Source organism: Cupressus sempervirens, chromosome 2 (assembly GCF_028749045.1).
Source record: "Cupressus sempervirens isolate cs-2001-9-10 chromosome 2, ASM2874904v1, whole genome shotgun sequence".
Classification (NCBI taxonomy): domain Eukaryota; kingdom Viridiplantae; phylum Streptophyta; class Pinopsida; order Cupressales; family Cupressaceae; genus Cupressus; species Cupressus sempervirens.
In genome coordinates this window covers 183,295,397-183,318,659 of record NC_143119.1, presented here as the reverse complement: position 1 = coordinate 183,318,659, position 23,263 = coordinate 183,295,397, and positions in this window count along the sequence as shown.

Here is a 23,263-nt window from a genome sequence, read left to right as displayed (position 1 = left end):
GAGGTGTCAGTACAAAAGGCTTCTTTGCCTCTAAGGGTCTCCCATAATGACAAGGAGATTGTAGAAGAGATGTCAGTGACACCACTAGTTTAATGTGATACTCTCCCATGCCAATTTCTTTCAACTTGAATGACTGTTCGATTTGTTTCAGCTTATTGTCATGATAATCAGTGGATTCACGGTTAGCAGCGACAAAATTTTCAACAACCTTGAGCATATTGCAAGTACAGCTAGTAGTGGCAGGAATAGTAACTTCAGAGCCATGAAATGGGAATTTGATGCATTAGTGGTATGTGGATGGCACAACATGCATCTCATGTATCCATGGTTGTCCTAACAAAATGTTGTAAGCCAAGAGAATGTCAAGCACCTAAAAAGTGACATCCCTTTCTACAGGGCCAACACAAATGGGTAAAACCACAAGACCTAGAGACTTTCATTCCACTTTTTCATATTCTTTGATAGTGATCTTACATAAAGGATCAATTGAGTCCTTAGAATAATTCAATTGTCTAAGGAGAGTAGTAGAGACAATATTTAGGCTAGCACCATTATCGATGAGTACCCGACAAACATGTGTCTGATGAATCATAACCTTGATATGTAGTGGTTGATTGTGTGGGTGACTCAGTGAGTTATCATCCTCCTTGGAGAAGGTCATGAGATAAGGTGAGGTCAAGTGACCTACCATGGATTGAAATTGCTCAAGATCAAGATCTTGAGGAACATTTGCCTCTGTGAGGGCTCTATCCAGAATCTTCCTATGAGCAGGCAAGATTTTAAGTAGCTCAAAGATGGAAATCTAAGCATTATTTTATTTCAATTGATCAAGAACACTATAACTAGTTGTTGTTGAATTTGTTGTGGGTTTTGCACCTTTTCCAAATGGACCAGCAAGGGCTTTATTTTTGTGTTGTTCAAGATTGGAAGTAGGAGGTGCAGGGCCTTTGAGCACCAACTTGGCACGAGAATGAGTGACAGCATTAGCACAATGTTGCGAGGGTGTATTATCTATTGCATTGAGAGTAGAGCCCCTCAAGAAAAATTGTGTCTTGGATTTTTTTTGTTATCTTATTTGCCCTTAATGGTAATAATGTCACAATATTTAGAATCCATAGGTTCAAACATGTGAATGACATTATCATCATTGGAATATGCATAGTTAACCTTGTTGTAGGGTTGTGGTTTTGAAGTCTTTCCTTTTTCATAAGCTAGAAAAGGTTGTTTGAATGCCTTGTGATCTAAATTTTTGTTATGTCCATCTACCACAAGATCACTAGCATCAATCATGTCCTAGACTTTATGGCACAAGTTTATACAGTTGCTAGTTTTGTGTACCTTATTTTGGTGATACTCACAAAATGAGGTTTCATTCCAACATTGTGGATGTGGTTGTGGATCATAGGGATGGGGATTATCCATTGGTGAAATAAGCCTATTTTGTAGCAATGTTTTGTAAACCAAGTCCAAAGGTTCTCCCAAGGGTGTATACTCTCACTTAGGGTGCATTGCCCATGATTTTCTTTGTTTTTTCCTAGATGGCTTGTTGTTAGGGGGAGGTTTCTCAACATTTTTGGCTACTTTGAGGCCATTTGTGAGATTAAATGTTGCTTTAGCAAGTTTGGGTGTAACATTGTAAACGACTCCATCATGTACAATTTCTTAGTTCTTTTTGACATGTTTAGTTTTATCCCTATTGGAAGTGGAACCTTTTTTTATGTCCCTCTGAAGAGTGGGTTCACCTTTCTTGACCATAAATTCCTCGATACGGATAGCCTGCATGATCATGTCTTCAAAGGTACGTGGACCTTGAAGTTGGACTCTATATCTAAAATCAGGTAGGAGGTTATCAGTGAAAATGTCAAGCTTCTTCATTTCTGGAATTTTAGAGGAATACTTAGTGTACAGTTGTTTCCACCATTGGAGGAATGTGAGAAAAGGTTCTCCAACTTTCAGTTTAAGGTTGCACAAATCTCAAATATTGATAGGATGTTGAATGTTATGAGAATATTGCTAAACAAATAAGTTAGCAATTTCATCAAACATCTTAATACCTGGAAGTAAATGTAAAAACCACTCGAAAGCCTGACCACCTAGGCTTCTAGGGAATAAATGTATGAGGTATGTTTGATCATGTATAAACTCCATAGACAAAGCACCAAATTCTTGCAAGTGATTTTGGGGATCAGTGGTACCAAAGTACTTTTCATACTTGGGTAGCTCTATGCCTCATGGAAAAGGTGGCATGTTAACACTTTTGTCAAATGGAAATGGATAAAGAGCATCCAATGTGTATGTTTTTGTGGGTTTCTCTTTCTCATGCATCATCTAAGCCAATTGGTCTTGCATAATTCTCAATTTCTTTTGGAGTTTAGAACTCTCAGTTTCTTCTTCAAGCGTGATAATAGTTTCCACATTGAAATGAGAGGGAAACTTTGCTCCCTTTTGGGCAAGTTTGAGAAAATACTTTTCTTTCTCTTTGTTGAGTAAGATTCCCATGACCTTCTAAAAGTTTTTGTCTCGTTGACATTTTTCTATGTGTTCAGGGAGTATTTACACCTCTTCCTATTCCTCATTAGTATCATGGTCTTTCTCTTTGTATTTGTCATTCTTAGGTGGTTCTTGATGTCTACTATGACTACCATGTTCAGGTTCATGATTAGTCATTGTAGGAACATGTTTAGTTTTAGTTTGTTGTGTTTTGAAAGGTCCTTTGAAAAAGGAGTGTGACATTGTGTTTGGTAATACAGGACCTCTACCTGTCCCAGTATCCTCTTGATACAAAGGATTCCTAATTTGTTGTAGGTTTATGGAAAATGTTCACCGAATTTGAGGTGCCCTGACAGGTGAGGGGGATCGTGAAGATGCCTCACTAGCCGAACTAGATACAGATTATGTAACAAAAGGTAAGTGACCTCTGTTGCAATTACGACCCCTAATATGTGTAGACACCTAAAAAACCTTTAGAAAATAAAGTATTTTTATTTTTTTTTAAATTCCTGATGACATCATCATTTATTAATTAATTAATTATTTAATTTTTTTATTTTTTTTATGCCATTAAATCCCTTTATCTTAATTAAAAATATTTAATTAAGAAATCCCTCCCAAAAATGTTTAAATCTTATTTAAACATTATTTTCTTATTTATTAATTATTTAATTAATAAATTGACCAAAAATCCCAAAATAAATAATTTATTTATGTTTTTCCCAAAAGTTGGCCAATTTCCTTAAGACCAATAACCTCTTCCAAAATCTTCTAATCCTTCTTTAATTTCGATTAAAGGCTAATCTCATCATTTCCTACCCCTAATCCCAACTCAAAATATTTAATCAAGATTAAATATTAATCCTCATGTTTATTAAAAATATTTTAATAAATATCTCCTCAACCCAAACCCTTGAAATAAATAAAACTTTCTTTATTTCATAAAATCTTATCCTAGGAAGTTCTAGACTCTTCTAGAAAGTCTTCATCCTCATCCAAAGCCTAGACTCTTCTAGAAGATGTCTTTAACCCTAATCCTAATCCCCTCCTAACCTTGTCACATTCCCTAAACATGGGTTAAAACTTGCTAACTCAAGCCAAAGTTAACAAATATCTCCTCCTTCACCCACCCTCATTCATTGTAATCCACTTGCCATCCACTTGCCTAGTCCTAAGCCATCTCTAACCCTTCCTCTAATCATTTTTACAACCCTAAGCAAGCTTAAAACCTCTCTAAACCCTCAAATTCGAATTTCATGGTATCTCTCACAAATATCTTCAACCATAAAACTTTATAAAACCCACAAAGTCATAAATGTTCTTACAAAGCACTTATGAAGGGTCTTTATGAAGATTTTATCTCTTGAGCCTCCTTTGTTGACTCATCCTTGCCCTTTCCTCCATCGTCTCACCCTGTGACATGTGTCACTTCCTGATTGGTTGTAAGGAAGCACAATCCATGTGCTCTCCTCTCATGCAATCTAAGCCCTCCATGAGTTTTTTCCCATCCTTGCATCTTAGCCCTCAATTCCTCAAACCTCTTGCCTATAAATTGGATCCTTCCCCTTTACAAAATAACACAATCCATGAAGTAAAGTCATAATACCATTTTGAGAAGCCATTTTACATCAAAACCATACACTCACACCCAAATTCCAACTCCATTTGAAGCCTTTTTTGAAGCATAAGCTTGAGTATACATCCTATCTATTTAGACAAAGCCACTCAACAAGAGAGCTTCTCATTGAGAGAGTCCATTAATGGCTCATATTCTCAATTGAGAGCTCATCTTAGTCTATCTTGAAGTTTATGAATTTTTTTTAGTTTGTAGAAGCTTTATTTAAATTTGGTTTCTATTAGCATACTAACATTGCTCATATACATTTTGGCACGCCCGATGGGACCCTGCATGGGTCATCTTCATTAGCTTTTTTAGTCAAGTTTTGTATGTCATTTGCTGATTTTGACTAATTTTGCTTGTTTTTGTGATTGGTAGGATTGTATAAATTGGTTTTGTAGGTCCACATGATCATGAAGAAGAAAAAGGAACTCATAGTCTATCTCATAGTATTTGCAGATTTTTCAAGGTTATAGGTTGACAAAGCACTTGGAATTCTTCTTCCTCTTCTTGTCTATATTCTTCTTATTCCATCTACTTCATCTTCTTCTTCTTGTGGGAGATCTTGGCCATTTTTTTTTAAGGAAGAAAAATCATACACACTTCTTTTTAGTGCTTAAAATGAACCCCCAAATCATACTTAAATCCATTTAAAAAATTAAAAATTTGCAAAAAAGAAAAAATCTTTTAAGAAGTGAAACTAAACCAATCTAATCATTTGCATCCTTGCAACATCAAGGTTTTAGATGCATTCATGCAAAGTTAGGAACACTTCATTTTTGGGAATTTAAAAAGAACTTCAAGTTTCTATTTCAAAAGGTTCAAAATCAACACTAAGTGCACACTAAAATCTAAATCAAACTCAAAGCATCAATCAAGGATAAAATGAACCTCATTTGAAAATATTTTAAAGTTCTTTTAAAAATATCATGAAAACTAAGAGTCCTAAAACTTTTGTTATTTGTTCCAAACAAATGTCTTGTTGCAAAATCTTGAATGTTTCTTAGGTTTTTTATGCATCAAAACAATCTAGGAATATCATTTTTGGGCTTAAAACATGCAAACTAGAACACAAAATCTTGAATGAAAAGCAAAGTCCAAAGAGTCATTTTCACTTTTGAGTCCAAAACAATCTTGAATGATCTAAGGTTAAAACAAAGCACTTCAAAGTTCTTAAAACAACACACAAAATCTCAATCTTGAATGCTCAAAGGAAAAAACTTGAATGTTTAATCACTTGTCTTTGAATGCATGTTGCTAAACACACTCTTGAATGCCATGGATTAAAATCAAATTTTCCTTGAATTCATGATTAAAACAACAAATCCAATCTTGAATGCCAAGGATCAATTAACCATTGCAATATCAAACACTTTATTTGGAGCTTCTAAAATTGAACAAAACAAATCTCTTTTTCACATGCAATTTAGGTAAAGTTTGATTTTTGGATATTTAAGAGACTTTGTTAAGTTAAATACAAATTTGTAAAAATCAATTTGAGTAGTTCCTTGGACTCACATCTTTTCTAATCACCCATCAATTCAACCATTGGTTGCAATCTCAGCACCATTTATGGGGATGGGTCTACTTGAAAAAGGTGTTAAATGTTCCACAATCTAACTCACTCACTTGGTCTTTGAACGTTTGCTTTAACTTTATCAAAAAAATTAAATGACCAAAACTCTAGATTAAATCGATCACACTTCAATTTAGGGCACTAAAATTGAACAACTATTGACGTGGAGGGCCTCTGGGTGCACGCTTGGCAATCGAGTTTCACACATCTTTGTTTTGGGCTTAAAATAAACTCACACTCAATCTTGAATGCCTAAAAATCAATGAACATCGCATGGTTTTGACGCATTTTCAATGGTGCTCGCATGTCTTATGTTGACAATCTCTCAACTTTCATTATGCTAATGACATTGTCAAATTGGAATGAACATTGTATGCCATAATCACAAGTGTCTTCAATCATAGCTTACAAAATTTAAATCATCAATTGGAATGAATGCGTGTCTTTTAAAACCCAAGATCATGTATGTGATCTTGTTTTACACTTTTTAGGAGGCCTTCTTGGGGATTTCATCACCCCTTGGGATGACCTCAACTCCAGTGTTTCGACGGAGTATAAAGATCAGGAGGTGAATCCAAAGACACCTCTCTTGGGATCAAAATTTTGTCACTCGGGCTAAGCCTCAAGGAACTTTATACCCTTGAGAAGTGAAAGAGGAGAAGTGGGTTACCACTCCTCTCGGCTGTGTGACATCTTTTTGGTTTCATCTATGGATTTGGGCCTCACGTACCTTGCATATATCAAGGACTCCCTAGCTATAACAAATTTCATCCTTGTAGAAAGCTTCCTAAGATGTTGGTGTGTTTGACGTGCTTGCTCAAAAATTTTGTCTGCTTATTTGTTCATAGCTTTTGAATGAATGTTTGCCAACTTTGGTCAAAATCCCAAAAAAGCAAAAATCTCCCAGCTCAAGGCATACTTAGCCTAGTCACTGCCTCATCAAAAAATTATCCAAGCTCCCCCGCTGCAACCAAATCTATCTAGTTCCTTGCTTTAGAACAATCCCAAATCCAAAGTCTCTCCAAATCATCCCCCCCTAGCCAGCTAAAAACCCAATCCAAAATCACACCCAAGCCTTTAGAGAGTTGTTGTCATTCTGCTAAAATTTTTTATCCAATCAATCCGACCAATCCACCAGCCTCACCACGGTTATCCTTTTGACAGAGCTTTGTCTAGGGTAATCTAAGTTTGTCACCTATTATCCCTCATCACCTTGAGCTAAAGGTTGGGATCCACAAGTGATCAATATCGTTTCATGCCCATATGATCATTAGTCTATTCTTAGGTTGACACAATCTCCACCAATCCAGCGCATAGGAAAGCAAAACTCTCACTTTTTGACAGCATGCCCTTGAAGTCTTCCATCCACAAGAAAGCCAAAAATCTCCAGCCAATCCTCCTTAGGTCTGTCATGCAACTTTGACTCTCCCTAGGAAATCTTTCATCAGCCAATCCAAAATCTGTGCTTAACCCAAATCCAACCATGAGCTTCTGTGTTGATCCATACACAAGACCCCATCCCCATCAAACTCATCATCAAAGCATGAAGTACCAATCCTATCATGATGTGTTTGGTCGCATTGTCCTTGCTCCCACCACCTCCTATTCCAATGATGATGAAAATCTTGTTGACTATGACGGGTATATTGAAAGCCTTAGAAACATTCCCCCAAGCATCCCCCAAAATCCAAGAGTTATTCCAAACTATCTAGTCATGCCATCTGATATTCCAGCTTCCCCTCCATCACCCCATCAACCAAGCTTCCAATCTTCCACCCCCATCACACTAGCTATTCCTGTCAATCCACCTCCACCTTCGACACACGAGTCTCCAAGGAATCTCCTAGAGGAAATACAAGAAAAGTTGCCTCCAACAGTCGATAAGCCATGTCATCTAATCCAACCATGTGAAGTAGTCAGTGATGAAGCTTCCCCATCTATAATATCACCTCCATCTCCCATAGCTATCATCCCCATACCATCCATCAAATTGCTTAAAATCCTTCCACTTCATGCAAGCATCAAAATCCCACCACCTGTCAAATCCCTCCAAATCCTATCCACATCGCCTCCAAGCATTTCCCAAATCTCTTGTAATGACCCTTATGCATCCATCTTCTACTCACCCATCTCCACTACTGAATCTCCCATCTATCCATCTGCTGCCTTTGAAGAATCCATCCCTTCACCTCCTATTGCACCATCCACTCCAAACCAATCCTATCAAGATCCTGCCCAGAAGCATGTTGACATCCCCCAAAGAATAAATGAAGATATCATCGTACCATGTCTTCCATCCATAGTGCAGTCACCATCTCCTCCATCTCCAAAACCTCAAGCCATATCTCCTCCACTACAAGATATCTTGTCATTCCACTAGCTACATCAAGATCCTATCCTTCTATCTCCCCCGCTCCATGCTTCCATCTTACCACCTATCCAAGCTATTCCACCATCTATAATCTACCCTCTTGGTTCACTTACATTCATCCATGGTGGCCCTCTCTCAGCAGAAGAATTAAGAACAGTATCTCCCCATTGCAATACACCTAATAAATCACTTCTACCATTTTTTGCAAGCAAAAAGTTTCCTCAGCTTGTTCAAATGCTCAATCGATGGCATTATCAAGGTCAAGGTTTAGGACCACAAGAGCAAAGAATTAGAGATCCTATTATTGCACAAAAAAATCCAGGATTTCATGGTCTTGGATATGTATCCAAAGGCTCACCATCTAAAGGTGTTGGTACACCACACCCCTAAACCAAGCCTATCTCCAAGCCCACCATGCCAGCCTCCCATCACTCCTTCAAGAAATCTTATGTCATCCCCCCTCCACCATCTTTGCAACCCAAAACAACCTACCATATCCCCCCTTCATCCGCTAAATCCATTTTGGGTCCCTATGTCCAAAAATCTACCATCCTCCATCCTCCTATCAGCCATCATAAAAATCCTATTCCATCCATTTCTATGCAAGATCAACAAAGGCACATATCAGGGCACATCATCCATCATCATCCCCCTACATGCTCTTTCATATCCTCTCCATATCACAAAGCTTCTCCTAACCATCTTCCCAAAGCTTACCACAGCAATGTGAATGCCAACTTCAAAATGCATAAAGCTAAAAATCCACATCCTAGGCAATCATATGTCTATTCCAAAAGACATACTTCAAAAAGGCAAAATCCAATGAAAGAATGCAAAACAATGAAAAAGCCTAAGAAAAGAAAATCCAAAACCATGTGGATCCCCAAGAAAAAAGTTGAAACCCAATGCATAATGGCATCCACCATTTCTAATCCCCCATCTAGTGACTCATGTCCCCCATCTCCTAACTCCATCTTGGGTGCCTATATCCCCAAGCACGCTTCCACAAATCGTCCATCACGCCCGCATCTACCATCTATCCCCCATATGCTCTTTTCACACCCGTTCCAACATGTGCCAATGTTGCTCTTGCAAGCATCCCCATCTCATGCTCCTTTCCAGCATTTTCATCCCTTCATCTCCTACCATCAATCCCATCTAATCCGATCTATTGCATAAATCACACATCCGGTGTACCAACAGCTAGCAACAAAATTGAACATTCCTTTAGCCAGTGAAAAATCCCAAAAAAGCCAAAATAGCCGAAGAAAGCCAAAATCATTCCAGCTAAGTCCAAAGTCAAAAAGTCAAAAAAGAAAAGAAAAATAAAGCATCCACTGGTGAAAACTTGGCAATTCAAGCACCTTGGACAAGTACCATGATGAAAACTTGGCAAACAAGCATCATGCGTAATCCCGCCATCCCCAACTTAGCCTATCACCCTCATGCTTTTGGTCATCTCTTGACATCCAACTCCATCTTCCAATCTATCCACCTATCCTCCATCCTCCAGCTTCCATCTCACACCATCCACTAATCTTATGCAGCTTCAGCCAATCATCTTAGCTATCATCCATCTCCCTAGCCCCTTTAGCTTTTTCCATTCTAGCTTCAATCCTATCACATCCATCATAAGACCTCCTTTCGCATGTTATCTTTTGATTGGGGGCACTATATTCCTTGGAGATCTTGTCTTGTCCATCCTCCCTTGTCATTGGTATCTAGCTCTAGGCTATCCTCATGCAAACCCAATGTCATCTCTTTATATCCATCATAATCCTAGCTATCTACCATCCTATCCAGCCATCTCATCCTGCTCCTCTAGCTATCCTTGGTCACAAAATCTCTCATCATCATTGGATGCATCCTACCAAATCCATATCTTTTTCTATCACCCCACCCTTAGCTTTCACATCTAGCACAACATCGAACCATCCTGCTATCATATCATCTTGAGCTTTTACCTGCTTGTAACTATCTTGGTCTGTTAGCTTGTACCATATCTTGATTAGCTCACTTGTAAATATCTTGGTCTGTCAGCTTGTACATCTTCTTTAGCTTAGTACCATTGCATCTATCCAGCGTTCATGTCAGTTCATCCTTGATTATCATCTTGCACCCATCGCACATCTTGGTTAGCTATTCCAATGCATCCTTTAGCTAGATTTCCTATCACCAAAGTGTTATCTTTCTTAGTTCAGCTTGCTAGATGCATCACTCATCCAAATCCACCAGCTTAGGTGCTCTCCGATAGGTCCTTGTAGGATATAGCTTTCTTCATGTCTGATCTTGGTCCGTTAGTACCTCGTCCTACCCATCTCGTTGGCAAACGGTTCTCTTTTGGATTTTTGCTTTCTTTTGATTTGGACTCTTCCCTATTGGGTCTTGAAATATCTTTTCCAAGCAATCTCCTTGTTCCCTCCTCAAGGTTTCCATGATCTTCCATATCATGGTATACTGTGAATGGGGCAATTAGAGCGTAAGGTCTTGATCATGTATTTTGCTTGTTTTCTTTTTTGCTTGTGGGTTACCCAGTGTCATTTCCACGCTGCTTCCTCTGGGATTCATGTGTGATACTGGGGCAATCCTTGCATGTTTATTTAGAGTTAGTTCGTTAGTCCTCTAGATAGTTGGTGAAAAGGCCTTGATGTTCTTGGTAACCTTGGCAATTAACCAACAGTCTTATAGCAAATCTAGTGCTCAACTACATGGTGGTACTTCTCTTTGAAGTATCCCCCTCGCTCAAAAAGCTTCAATGGTTTTCCTTCATCTCCATTATCCCCCATCCATATCCAGCATCTGTCTCTCCTACCCCAGCTTATGCATCAGTATCTCTTTGAATCACTCCTCACCTTTAGCTTTAGGGATCCACAATCCTAGTCTTAGGGATCCACCAATCCAAATCAATCCACCAAGCCTCATCTTTTGAGATCCACAATTCTAGTCCTAGGGATCTCCGAAACCCATCTTTCGCCAATCTGACTCTTTGAAATCCTGTTGCATCAGCTTTTTTAATCCCCTCATCCATCTCCCCATCCTGGATTCCTTTTATAGCGCTCCGCTCCTTCATCCTCTGCAATCCTTGAGATCTTAAGCTTGCTTCCTCTTGTGCCTCTGATTCTCTCTTTATCATTCTCCCGTAGTGAGAGTTTGAGGTAACCAAACCTCTTCTCTTAAGCAAATCTAAGTCTTCTTGCTCATCTCAGATTCTTGTACTTTTCAAGAAGTTGTCGAGCCTCGCTTTCTCTCCTCATCACCTTCTTGAGGGGGCATCTCACAGTCCATTCTCTCCTCTTCTGCTCTAGCCTTGGGCATCTTATTTTCTTATCTTTGATGTCATGCCACTTGCGGCATCACATCAAAGAGGGGCAAAATGTAGACACCTAAAAAACCTTTAGAAAATAAAGTGTTTTTATTTTCTAAAAAATTCCTGATGACATCATCATTTATTAATTAATTAATTATTTAATTTATTTATTTATTTTTATGCCATTAAATCCCTTTATCGTAATTAAAAATATGTAATTAAGAAATCCCTCCCAAAAATGTTTAAATCTTTTTTAAACATTATTTCCTTATTTATTAATTATTTAATTAATAAATTGACCAAAAATTTTAAAATAAATAATTTATTTATTTTTTTCCCAAAAGTTGGCCAATTTCCTTAAGACCAATAACCTCTTCCAAAATCTTCTAATCCTTCTTTAATTTCGATTAAAGGCTAATCTCATCATTTCCTACCCCTAATCCCAACTCAAAATATTTAATCAAGATTAAATATTAATCCTCATGTTTATTAAAAATATTTTAATAAATATCTCCTCAACCCAAACCCTTGAAATAAATAAAACTTTATGTATTTCATAAAATCTTATCCTAAGAAGTTCTAGACTCTTCTAGAAAGTCTTCATCCTCATCCAAAGCCTAGACTCTTCTAGAAGATGTCTTTAACCCTAATCCTAATCCCCTCCTAACCTTGTCACATTCCCTAAACATGGGTTAAAACTTGCTAACTCAAGCCAAAGTTAACAAATATCTCCTCCTTCACCCACCCTCATTAATTGCAATCCACCTACCTAGTCCTAAGCCATCTCTAACCCTTCCTCTAATCATTTTTACAACCCTAAGCAAGCTTAAAACCTCCCTAAACTCTCAAATTCGAATTTCATGGTATCTCTCACAAATATCTTCAACCACAAAACTTTATAAAACCCACAAAGTCATAAATGTTCTTACAAAGCACTTATGAAGGGTCTTTATGAAGATTTTATCTCTTGAGCCTCCTTTGTTGACTCATCCTTGCCCTTTCCTCCATCCTCTCACCCTGTGACATGTGTCACTCCCTGATTGGTTGTAAGGAAGCACAATCCATGTGCTCTCCTCTCATGCAATCTAAGCCCTCCATGATTTTTTCCCCATCCTTGCATCTTAGCCCTCAATTACTCAAGCCTCTTGCCTATAAATTGGATCCTTCCCCTTTGCAAAATAACACAATCCATGAAGTAAAGTCATAATGCCATTTTGAGAAGCCATTTTACATCAAAACCATACACTCACACCCAAATTCCAACTCCATTTGAAGACCTTTTTGAAGCATAAGCTTGAGCATACATCCTATCTATTTAGACAAAGCCACTCAACAAGAGAGCTTCTCATTGAGAGAGTCCATTAATGGCTCATATTCTCAATTGAGAGTTCATCTTAGTCTATCTTGAAGTTTATGAATTTTGTTTAGTTTGTAGAAGCTTTATTTAAATTTGGTTTCTATTAGCATACTAACATTGCTCATATACAATATGACCTCACTTAAGTCTAAGAGGATAAAACACATTACCACTCCTGGTTGCTAATGAGTCCTGATAATGCCCTATTTTGTTAATCTTATGCCTCATACATTTCCCACTTTTTTGGCATAAAATTTCGTTTTTGCTAAACTATTGATAGGAAATTAGAATATTTAAGTACTTCTTTAAAGAGGGAAGAATAGTTCCTAAAAAGTTATTAATTTTATGAAAATGATATATTGTGATTAATGTTGCTATAGGAGCTAAGTAAAACAAGGATGCATAAGAGTGGAGCTAGCCATTTGACTGGAGGAACAGTTTGAAAATTATAGTTTTGCTATGATATTTTCAGTAAATAGTTTGAATGTTTAAAACATAACAATTTCTAGCTGTATGTTATTCTGGGCCAAGATCATTTTGTAAAATAGTTATATGGCCAGCGGCCAAAACAAATTATCTTACATATTTAGGGAATAGGCCATTTGTCATTCTAGTTTAATTGATTCATTTAAAACTTATTAAGTCTATATAAGTGAATGTAAATCGCAAAGACAGATAACGTATGATATATGAAAAATACTCTACTTACATTAACTTTGGAAATATGGGATATTAAGAATGTGTAGTCTCTATAGTAGCTAATTTCTAGACATCTCTCACCTTGTGAACTAGAGGAGGGAACCCTCTTGGGAAGCTTGGTGAGATCACTTTAGTTCATTTTGTGAGTATTTTGCAGTGATTGATTCTATATGCATCTTTCTATAGATTAAATTGAATGCGTGTATTTATGTATTTTTCAATTATCAAAGTTCATTGATACCTGTTATTGTTAATCAAAGATTCTATTGCTCGATGAAATAGTTGGCTGAAACATTTGTATCTATTTTGTTTATCATTGCTTTATCATTGCTTAAATCTCCATCCATTCACTAAACCACTTCCTGTCCTATTCACCATATTTCCTGTCACACTAATCATACTCCCTATTACTCTTATCATACTTTCTACTACACTCAGTATCAAAACTTGTTCATTACACATAACTTCTTGCCACCACTAAACCTCCTATCACAATCCAAATGAAATCAAACCAACCTTTTATTCGGGCAAAACTTTGTAATAGCATTTGTGAAGACATTATAATTAATTAATTAAAGGAGTTTCAATCATATTTGTGAATTATTTAGAGGTGTGTTAATAATATTCATAGTATTTATAAAGACATTATGTGCAACTATTAAAGTGTGAACATTAGATTAGAGTTCTTTCTACAAAAAGTAATCTTAAATGTGTAGAAATTTGAATAGTTCAATTTATTGGCAAGTAGTAATTGCATTCATAAACCTCTTGATTTATTATCCTCACACCTTGAGAAAATAGTCGTGATATCTCTCACAAGTCCACGATTCCTAGATTGACATTCTTAGGGTAATTTTTGATTCAACTATATCCATATAAAAAGCATCCAATAGAACCTCAGTTTTACGCAACATTTTTTGCATTATTGCAAGGGAGAGATATTAAAGGCATGAAACTATAATAAGTCAAGATAGGAGTAGTGAACCCTTAAGAAATCTTGACCAATTATTGACCTTGCTTAGGATAGTACCTCTAGTTTCCACTGTAGTAAATCATTTAGGTGCATGAATAGGCCTAGAGATAGTCAAGGTAGATTTGTTAAGAAGGAATCCATAGGTAGGTCAAGAAATCAAAAATCACAAAAAGAGGAAAACCCATCAACCATTGAAACCAAACCAAGCAATAAAGTTAAAATCTAGCCATTCTCTCAATACACCCCTCCTACTACACCCTCTAAAACTGCTGAACAGTTTGTAAAGTCATACAAAATTAGGTGTAGTAAACCTCCAAAGCCTTAGGAACAACCCTGTAAAACATATTTTACACCTTGGGCAACCAAAGTTTTGGAAGAAGTCATGGCTGACAATGTCAAAAACAACAATGAAGGGGGAAATAATGCTGAAAATAATAGGAATGAAATTGTTCAACATAATACAACCTTTGAATTTCCTATTCAACCTCCCATTGATGATGCCCCTATGAAAAATATCCCTCATTCAACATTTCCCATATTGTGAAGGTCAACCTTCGAGGATCCTGATATGTTCCTATTTGAATTTGATGTCCTTTGTAATAGCTATGATTATCAATGTGATGCACAAAAATTAAAGCTCTTTCCAGCTACTTTGAAAGATGTTGCATTACGATGGTTTATGAGTCTTAGGGACATTAGAACATGGAACCAAATGAAAGATCAGTATTGTAAGACCAAGGAAGTATGGGATGAAATATTTCACATGACTCAACAAGAAGAAGAGTCAGTTGAAGATTTCTTGGAACATTTTGCCTTTAGCCTACAATGCTCATGACATCCTGATTTAACTACAGAAACCATCAAGATGCTTTTCTTAAGAGGCATTCGCGATGAAACCATGGATGCCTTGAATTTAATTGGAAAAGGTGATATCTCTAAAATGTGCTTTGAAGATATTTGTGATATATGCAAGAATTATTCGCAGTCTCATCGATCTATTCGCGGGAATTTAAGTAAGTTTTCTACTATGAGTAATACATCAATTATTTCTAAGCATGAAATTAGTAATTTATTGGAAGATATTAAAATTGACTTATTAAACCATATGGGCAAAAAAATTGACACATTGTATTCTCGCAGGAAACACGAGGAAGCTGAAAAGGCCTTGGTAGTATATTGTCCAACTTGTCATAAGAAGCATGGACTAGAAGATTACCCTTATAATCAAACTCATGTAGCATCACTTGAGGAAGCTAGTAAGACTTCAATGCTATGACCTCTTCCTGAAGGGATGATTCCTATGGAATATACCGAAGAACCAATTTATTATATGGCTCCACGATGCCAATTTTTACCTAGAGGGTTCTCCAATGAATATTTTTTTGGACCACCTCAGCAATTCTCTAACCTAGGCCCATGGTATGGAGGTTATCAACAACCCCAACCTTATCAGAAATGGCCCCAAATCTTTCAGCCTAGTACACAACCATGGCATCAAACATGGAGGCCACAACCTTCATATCCAACTCCTCCATCATCATATCAATCTTATATGCAATCTTATTTTCCACAATAGTCCTTTCCTCCACCACCATTAATAAGCCCCTATCAACAACATCAACAATTCCTTCCTCCCATACCTCCATCTTCTTCAAACCCACCTTCAAATCCACCACAACCACCTAAACCCACATCCATGCCAACTCAACCAAATCCAAATCCCAATAATAAACCTCCTCAACCAATCTATCATAGTGAAGTGACTAATCTACCCACCTATCTTGTTAACTCGATTGAGTTGGATGGTGTACACCTTAGATCTGGGAAAGCTCTTAAAGGACCTACTATCACAGAAGTCCCAGATGAACCTGAAGAGGAGCCAGAAAAAGAACCACCCTTTCCTGATCGATTCATTCATAAGCCAAAGCCTAAAGAGACAACACATTATGAGTTTGATATTTTAAATGAATTACACAATGTTAACATCAAAATTCCTCTTTTGCAGGCTCTTAAGGATGTCCCAGTATACAATAAGACAATATGAGAACTATGTACCAGATGATAGAAAAAGAAGGATCCAAAAATTGTTCAAGTTATTGGACAACTTGCAAAATTAATGTTGGGAAATATCAGCATTCCAAAATATGTAGATCTTAGTAGTCCTATCATCTAGGTAAGTATCGATACAATTGTTATTCCTAATACACTTGTGGATTTAGGTGCCGCCATAAATGTAATTGCAAATGAAACAAAGATAAAATTATCCTTAGAGGGACTTAGGCCTACTCCTATAGTGCTTCAAATGGCTGATCGCTCCTTAGTCAAACCAGAAGGGATTATAGAAGATGTCATTCTTTCCATTGATAGTTGGGAGTATCCAACTGATTTCATGATCCTGAAGCCTAAAGTTAAGTTGGGGAGATATCTTCTCATCCTTGGAAGACCCTGGTTAACACTAGCTAATGCCCACATTAATTGTTGGTTAGGTAACATGATTATTTCTAATGGAGAGAAAACAAAAGAGTTGACCCTATATACTCCTGCTCAACCATTATTAGACACCGAGGACCCAACTTGGGTCGGTAGTGATTCGGATGATTATGTTCCAATCCTTACCATTAAGCAAGTACAATATTCTAAAAATCCAACTAATGAGACCATCTTAGCAAACTCTCTACAAAATAGGTATGAGTCTAATGATATCCTAGAAACTATGGGTTTCCCTTCTTATGCGACTGTTGATTGTCCTTTTGGAAATTTTCCTTTAGTTGGCAATCCTCAATCCATTCAACATTTTCTCAAGTTACATCAGCTCCTACCACATCAATTTTTTTATAGACCATTATTATCTTTAGAAAAACTAGAAACATCATCAAGACCTACCTCATCAGAACCTATGGAAATCCTACATGGGAATACCCTTAATATTAATCCATAATTAACACCATATCAGGTTAAGGATCTCATAAGTATTCTTAAAGAATATAAAGATGCTTTTGCATAGGAGTATCAAGACATGCGTGGTATTCATCCTGACATTTGTACCCATCACATTTATATTGAAGAGGGAAGTTGCCCAGTTTGACAACTACAGCATCGAGTCAATCTTGCCTTGCATGATATTGTCAAAGAGGAACTCCAAAAACTTTTGAAAGTTGGATTCATTTATCCAATTTTTGATAGCAAATGGGTATCTCCCTTGGTTGTCATTCCAAAGAAAAATGGTAAGTTGCATATTTGTGTTGATTATCGAGCTTTAAATAAGGCTACTAAGAAAGATCATTTTCCATTACCTTTTATTGATCAAGTCTTGGATACTCTTGTAGGGAAGCGATTCTTTTCTTTTTTGGATGGATTTAGTGGTTACAACCAGATCTGCATTGCTTGAAAATATTAGGACAAAACTACTTTTACTTGTCCATGGGAAACCTTTGCATACATTGTTCTTCCTTTTGGGTTATGTAATGCTCCTGTGACATTTCAACATGCAGTATCAAGCATCTTTGCTGATCTAGTTAATGATTGTGTAGAAGTCTATATGGATGACTTTACTGTTCATGGAAATACCTTTGAAGAAGCCAAAGATAACTTAGAGAAAGTGCTTAAGTGATGTATTGACACTATTTTGTCTTTAAGTCATGAGAAATGTCATATGTTGATGACAGAAGGAATTTTTTTAGGTCATTTAATCTCATCAAAAGGTATAGAGGTTGATCCCAAAAAGATCCAAATAATTCAAGATCTCCCCACACCTTCAACACAAAAAGATGTTCGAAGTTTCCTTGGTCATGCTGGATACTATAGGAGATTCATTCAGAACTTTAGTAAAATTGCTACTCCTTTGTTTGCCTTGTTAGCTAAAGATGTTGTTTTCACTTGGAACCCTAAATATCAAGAGGCCTTTGAAACCATTAAGAACAAGTTAGTAACTACTCCTATTCTTAGAGTTCCTAACTAGGGATTACCATTCCATATCCACACTGATGCTTCTGATTTCTCAATAGGAGCAGTACTTGGACAAAAGGAGGACAGTCTCTTCTATTCAATCTACTACATCAGCAAGAATTTCACTAGTGCTGAGGTAAACTATATGGTAACTGAAAAAGAATTTTTAGCTGTTGTTTATGCTATTAATAAATTTTGGCACTACATTACTAGTTATAAGGTATTTGTTCATACTGATCATTCAGCAATTTGATTTTTGATGAATAGACCTATGGTAACCAATAGGGTTATTAGATGGTTGCTTTTATTACAAGAATTTGATGTCACTATACTTGATAAGCCTGGTCAAGAAAATGTGGTTGTAGATTTCTTGTCCCGAATACCTTAGTCAGATAATGGAGTTGTTCCTGTTGATGACTCATTCCCTTACAAACACCTCTTTGCAATCTCTACCAAAAGTCTGTGGTATGCCAACATTGCCAACTATTTGGTTACATGAAAATTTCCACTGCACTTCTCCCCTCATGAGCGTTGTAAGTTGGTGGGCCTTAGTGGGCAATATACTTAGATTAATGGTCTTCTATTCTGAATCGGCATTGACAATAGCATGCACCACTGCATTCCTGAGGAAGATGTCTTTGACGTTCTCCATGATTGTCATACTGAACCTTGTGGAGGACACTTTGCTACTCAACAAACTGTTCACAAGATTTTGACTGTAGGTTATTATTGGCCTATGCTCCATAAGGATTGCAAATGTTATGTTCAACATTGTGATTAGTGCCAATGCATGGGTCATCCTACATGATCAAATGAGATGCCACTTCACCCTCAACTTTCTATTGAGCCTTTTGAAAAATGGGGTCTTGATTTTGTTGGACCTATTAACCCACCTTCCATAAACAAGGAATATATTCTCATTTGTTCATATTATGTCACAAAGTGGGTTGAAGTAGTTGCATTAAAGCATGCTAGAGATACCAAAGTTTCTTGAATTCTTATATTCTAAAATCTTCACTTGCTTTGGTGTTCCACGTGAAATCACTATCGATCAAGGACCTCAGTTCACTTCAGACCTCATTTATGCATTAATCAAGGAATATGATATTTTCCATAGAAAATCATCACCTTATCATCCTCAAGCAAATGGACAAGTTGAGATGACTAATCAAGAACTAGAGAATAATCTTACCAAAACTGTTGCAATTTATAAGCATGATTGGGCCACATGACTTCCTGAAGCTGTGTGGGCCTATCGTACTACATGGAAGACCACCACTGGTCTGACCCCTTATGAATTGGTTTATGGTAAGAAGGTTGTACTTCCTATTGAGTTTGAGATTAATACTCTTCAAACTACACTTGAAATCAGATTGAGTCTCTCTAATACTCAAAAGGAACGACTAACACAACTCCACTCCCTTGATAAGTTACATCAAGAGACACTTCTTCATATTGAACTTGTTCAAATTCAATGAAAATTGTGGCATGAAAAACATATTCATCAGTGTTCCTTTCAGCCTAGCAATTGGGCACTTTTATACGATTCCTGATTCCAAGATTTTAAAGGTAAATTTCATACAAGGTGGCTGGACCTTATGAAATTGAACATGTATATGACAATGGTGCAGTCCAACTCTACACTGTGGATTCTAAACATTGCAAGCTTCTTGTTAATAGTCATTGATTAAAGCTATATAAGAGGCCTCTCTTAAAAGAAACTTTCTTTCTGGAGATTCCCAAGGAACTCACCATGGTTCCTTTCAGTCTCCTTCAGCATTGATAATATATATATATATATATATATATATGTATATATATATATATATATACACATATATATATATATATACATATATATATATATATACATATATATATATATATGTTTTTGTTTTTGTTTTTAATTTTGTTTTTAATTAAAAAAAAGAAGAAGAAGATCCAACAATGAAAACTAGGTCTTTGGCATTGTTTGCCAACTACCTGTTGAAAACTGGGTAATCTAGTGACTTGTAGTTGTTAGACTTCTTGGACATGAAAACTGGTTTGCCAGCACTTCCAGGTGACACTGGATTGAAAACTAATTTCTTGGCAATCTTGTGTCATAAATAAATAAATAAATAATTTAAAAAATTAAAAAAAAATTTAAAAAAAAACCCTTGATGGTTGTGACAAGAGGTTTCCTTGCTCCTATCGCCCTTCGCTTTCCACCCCCATCCTTCTTGGCTAGATGCGATAGGAGGTTTTCTAGATCCTGTAGCCATTCTTGTGGTGTCCCTTTTCCTGAATCTCATGTCACTTTAGCCTTTTCAAATGACCTCCACCAATCTCCTTGCACCTGTCTCTGTTCATGATCTTCTCTCTTAATGATCATTCTTTTCAAATCTTTCCATTGTAGGTTTCACATGCTTCCTTCATGTTTCAATGATGCTCCTTCAATTTTTTGGCATAATTACTCGATATTTGGTTTGTGCGGCATGGATATTTCTCAATCATCATTCTGACATCACCAACCCATCATTTTGCTACTTTTTAAGGAGTTTTCTTACCCTTCTTTTTAGTTGTACTTTGTTTTCTATTTTTCTATCTCTAGCTTTACCAAAAATGGGACATTTTCCTACCAAAGTTGGGGGGGGGGGGGGGGGTGTCGTACCTTTGCATTCCCATTAATTATTATCGTTCTTCCCACTTTCTCCTTATGATTTCTTCACATAAGTTGGAGCCCTATTACCATTATTTTACCTCTGCATTTTCCATTAAAATGACAAATTCTGATTAGCCCTCCATTCCTCTCTGTTTGCCTTTCAGATTCAAATTTTTCTGCTGTCATGGGTGGAAAATGTAAGCGGTTTGAACTAGACTCCATGGAAAAGCTACTGGCAAACCATGAAGCCTACAAGATTTTTTGTCATGCAGGATGGCATCGATTTTTCCATTGACTGCAGGGTTATGACTTTACCATTGCTGAAGAATTTACCCGTGCCTTTGTTCAAGAATCTATGACAATACAGGGCATCACCTTTCTCATGATGATGCAGATAGTGGCCACTATAATAGATCTTCCCCAAATTGGTGAATTATATTTTCCCACTTCCAGTACACGAGTTACAGAATTAAAGACCTATACAACCAATTTTCTATAGTGCAATGAGTTTGTGGAGATTATTAAGGGACAAGGAGCTCGATGCAAAACCCTTCCTTTTCCATGGGATTTAGTAACCCATTTTATAGGTCATTATATTACCTATGAGGGCCGCTTTAACTTTTTTCATGCACATCATTTACGACTCATGCTTCATTTGAGGATAGGGCAACTAGTTAATCTTCCTTATTATCTGTATTATTCCTTGAAGAGAGCTTGCACTTAGTATAGGGAAGGTCATAAAAATTCCCTAGCACATCATGGTTTAATCAAGCTACTAGTCATACATGGTCTTCAGCTCCAAGAAACCCCTATAGCATGGGATGCATTTGTTGACCCTACATATAATGCCCTTCAAACCTTAGCAAAAATAAATTGAAACTATGATTGAGGAACAATCCTCTCTAGGACATGACCTAGAGATAACCCCTGTTGCTAAACCCTTGCAAACACCCAAAAAGGGCCTACGCATTTCCTCTAGTACAAAAACACCTAGCCCCTCTCCAATATGTCGTAATCTACCATGCTATGCTAGCCGCTTAGAAAACCTAGCCAATGTTGCTCAAGCTGCTACAAACATTGAAGTTGAGGTTTTGACCAGTAGCTCTAATAAGAAAAAAAAAGAAAAAGTGGGTAGGGAACACCGCCGTAAAACCAAAGACACGAAGAAATAGAGGAATGCACCATTCATAGAAAGTTTGCTAAACCCTGCTAATGAAGAAGATAATTCTAACAAAGGTGATACTACTGCAGACCAGTGTGACCCTTAAGATGAATTGGAAAATCCCAACACTAATAAGGAAGGAGAAATCCAATCAAACCAATAAGGAACCTGAATGTGAACCCATAGAATAGATGAGCCCTGATAAAGCTACAAAATCTCTAAAGAACCATCTTGATCAAGACATGAGTCAACAAACACTTGATGCAGGAGATGAATCTAAACCAGGTGTTGTATGGAAAGATGATATAGTGCAAAATACTATCCATAGGACTTATGAAAAGGATGAGGATCATTTAAAGAAAAATGTGCAAGACAACTCTGAAACACCTCAGAAAGAACCCCTTCTGGGAAGTGCTATAGGAAATACAGAGAGTTCTTATCACCCGGTGACATCATAGTCTTTGATTGACCCTGATATGCCTCCAAAGGATCTATTGGGTTCTTTTAGTCCTCTTCTTGACCCTATTCCACTAACAATAGCAATACCAAGCATTCCTATGGTTATTGTTAATGAATTTCTACATAATTTTATGCAACTTTAGCAGGAGCTTCAACAATTCAAATCCAGGGTCATACAATAGGATAACATTAATAGTCTAGCTATTGTCCCAAAAGAGTCCATGGAGCAACTTGACAGCAATGTTCCACCTAGTTTGTATACTTTTTTTGCATGAGGACATGCAAATCCTTCAGTTGGGGGGAGATGATGAGTCTTGATAATGCCTTGTTTTGTTAATCTTTTGCCTCATACATTTCCCAATTCTTTGGCATAAAATTTCCTTTTTGCTAAACTATTGATAGGAAATTAGAATATTTAAGTTCTTCTTTAAACAAGGAAGAATAGTTCCTAAAAATTTATTAATTTTATGAAAATGATATATTGTGATTAATGCTACTACAGGAGCTAAGTAAAACAAGGATGCGTAAGAGTGGAGCTAGCCATTTGACTAGAGGAATAGTTTGAAAATTATAGTTTTGCTATGATATTTTTAGTAAATAGTTTGAATGTTTAAAATAGAATAGTTTCTGGCTGTATGTTATTTTGGGCCAAGATCATTTTG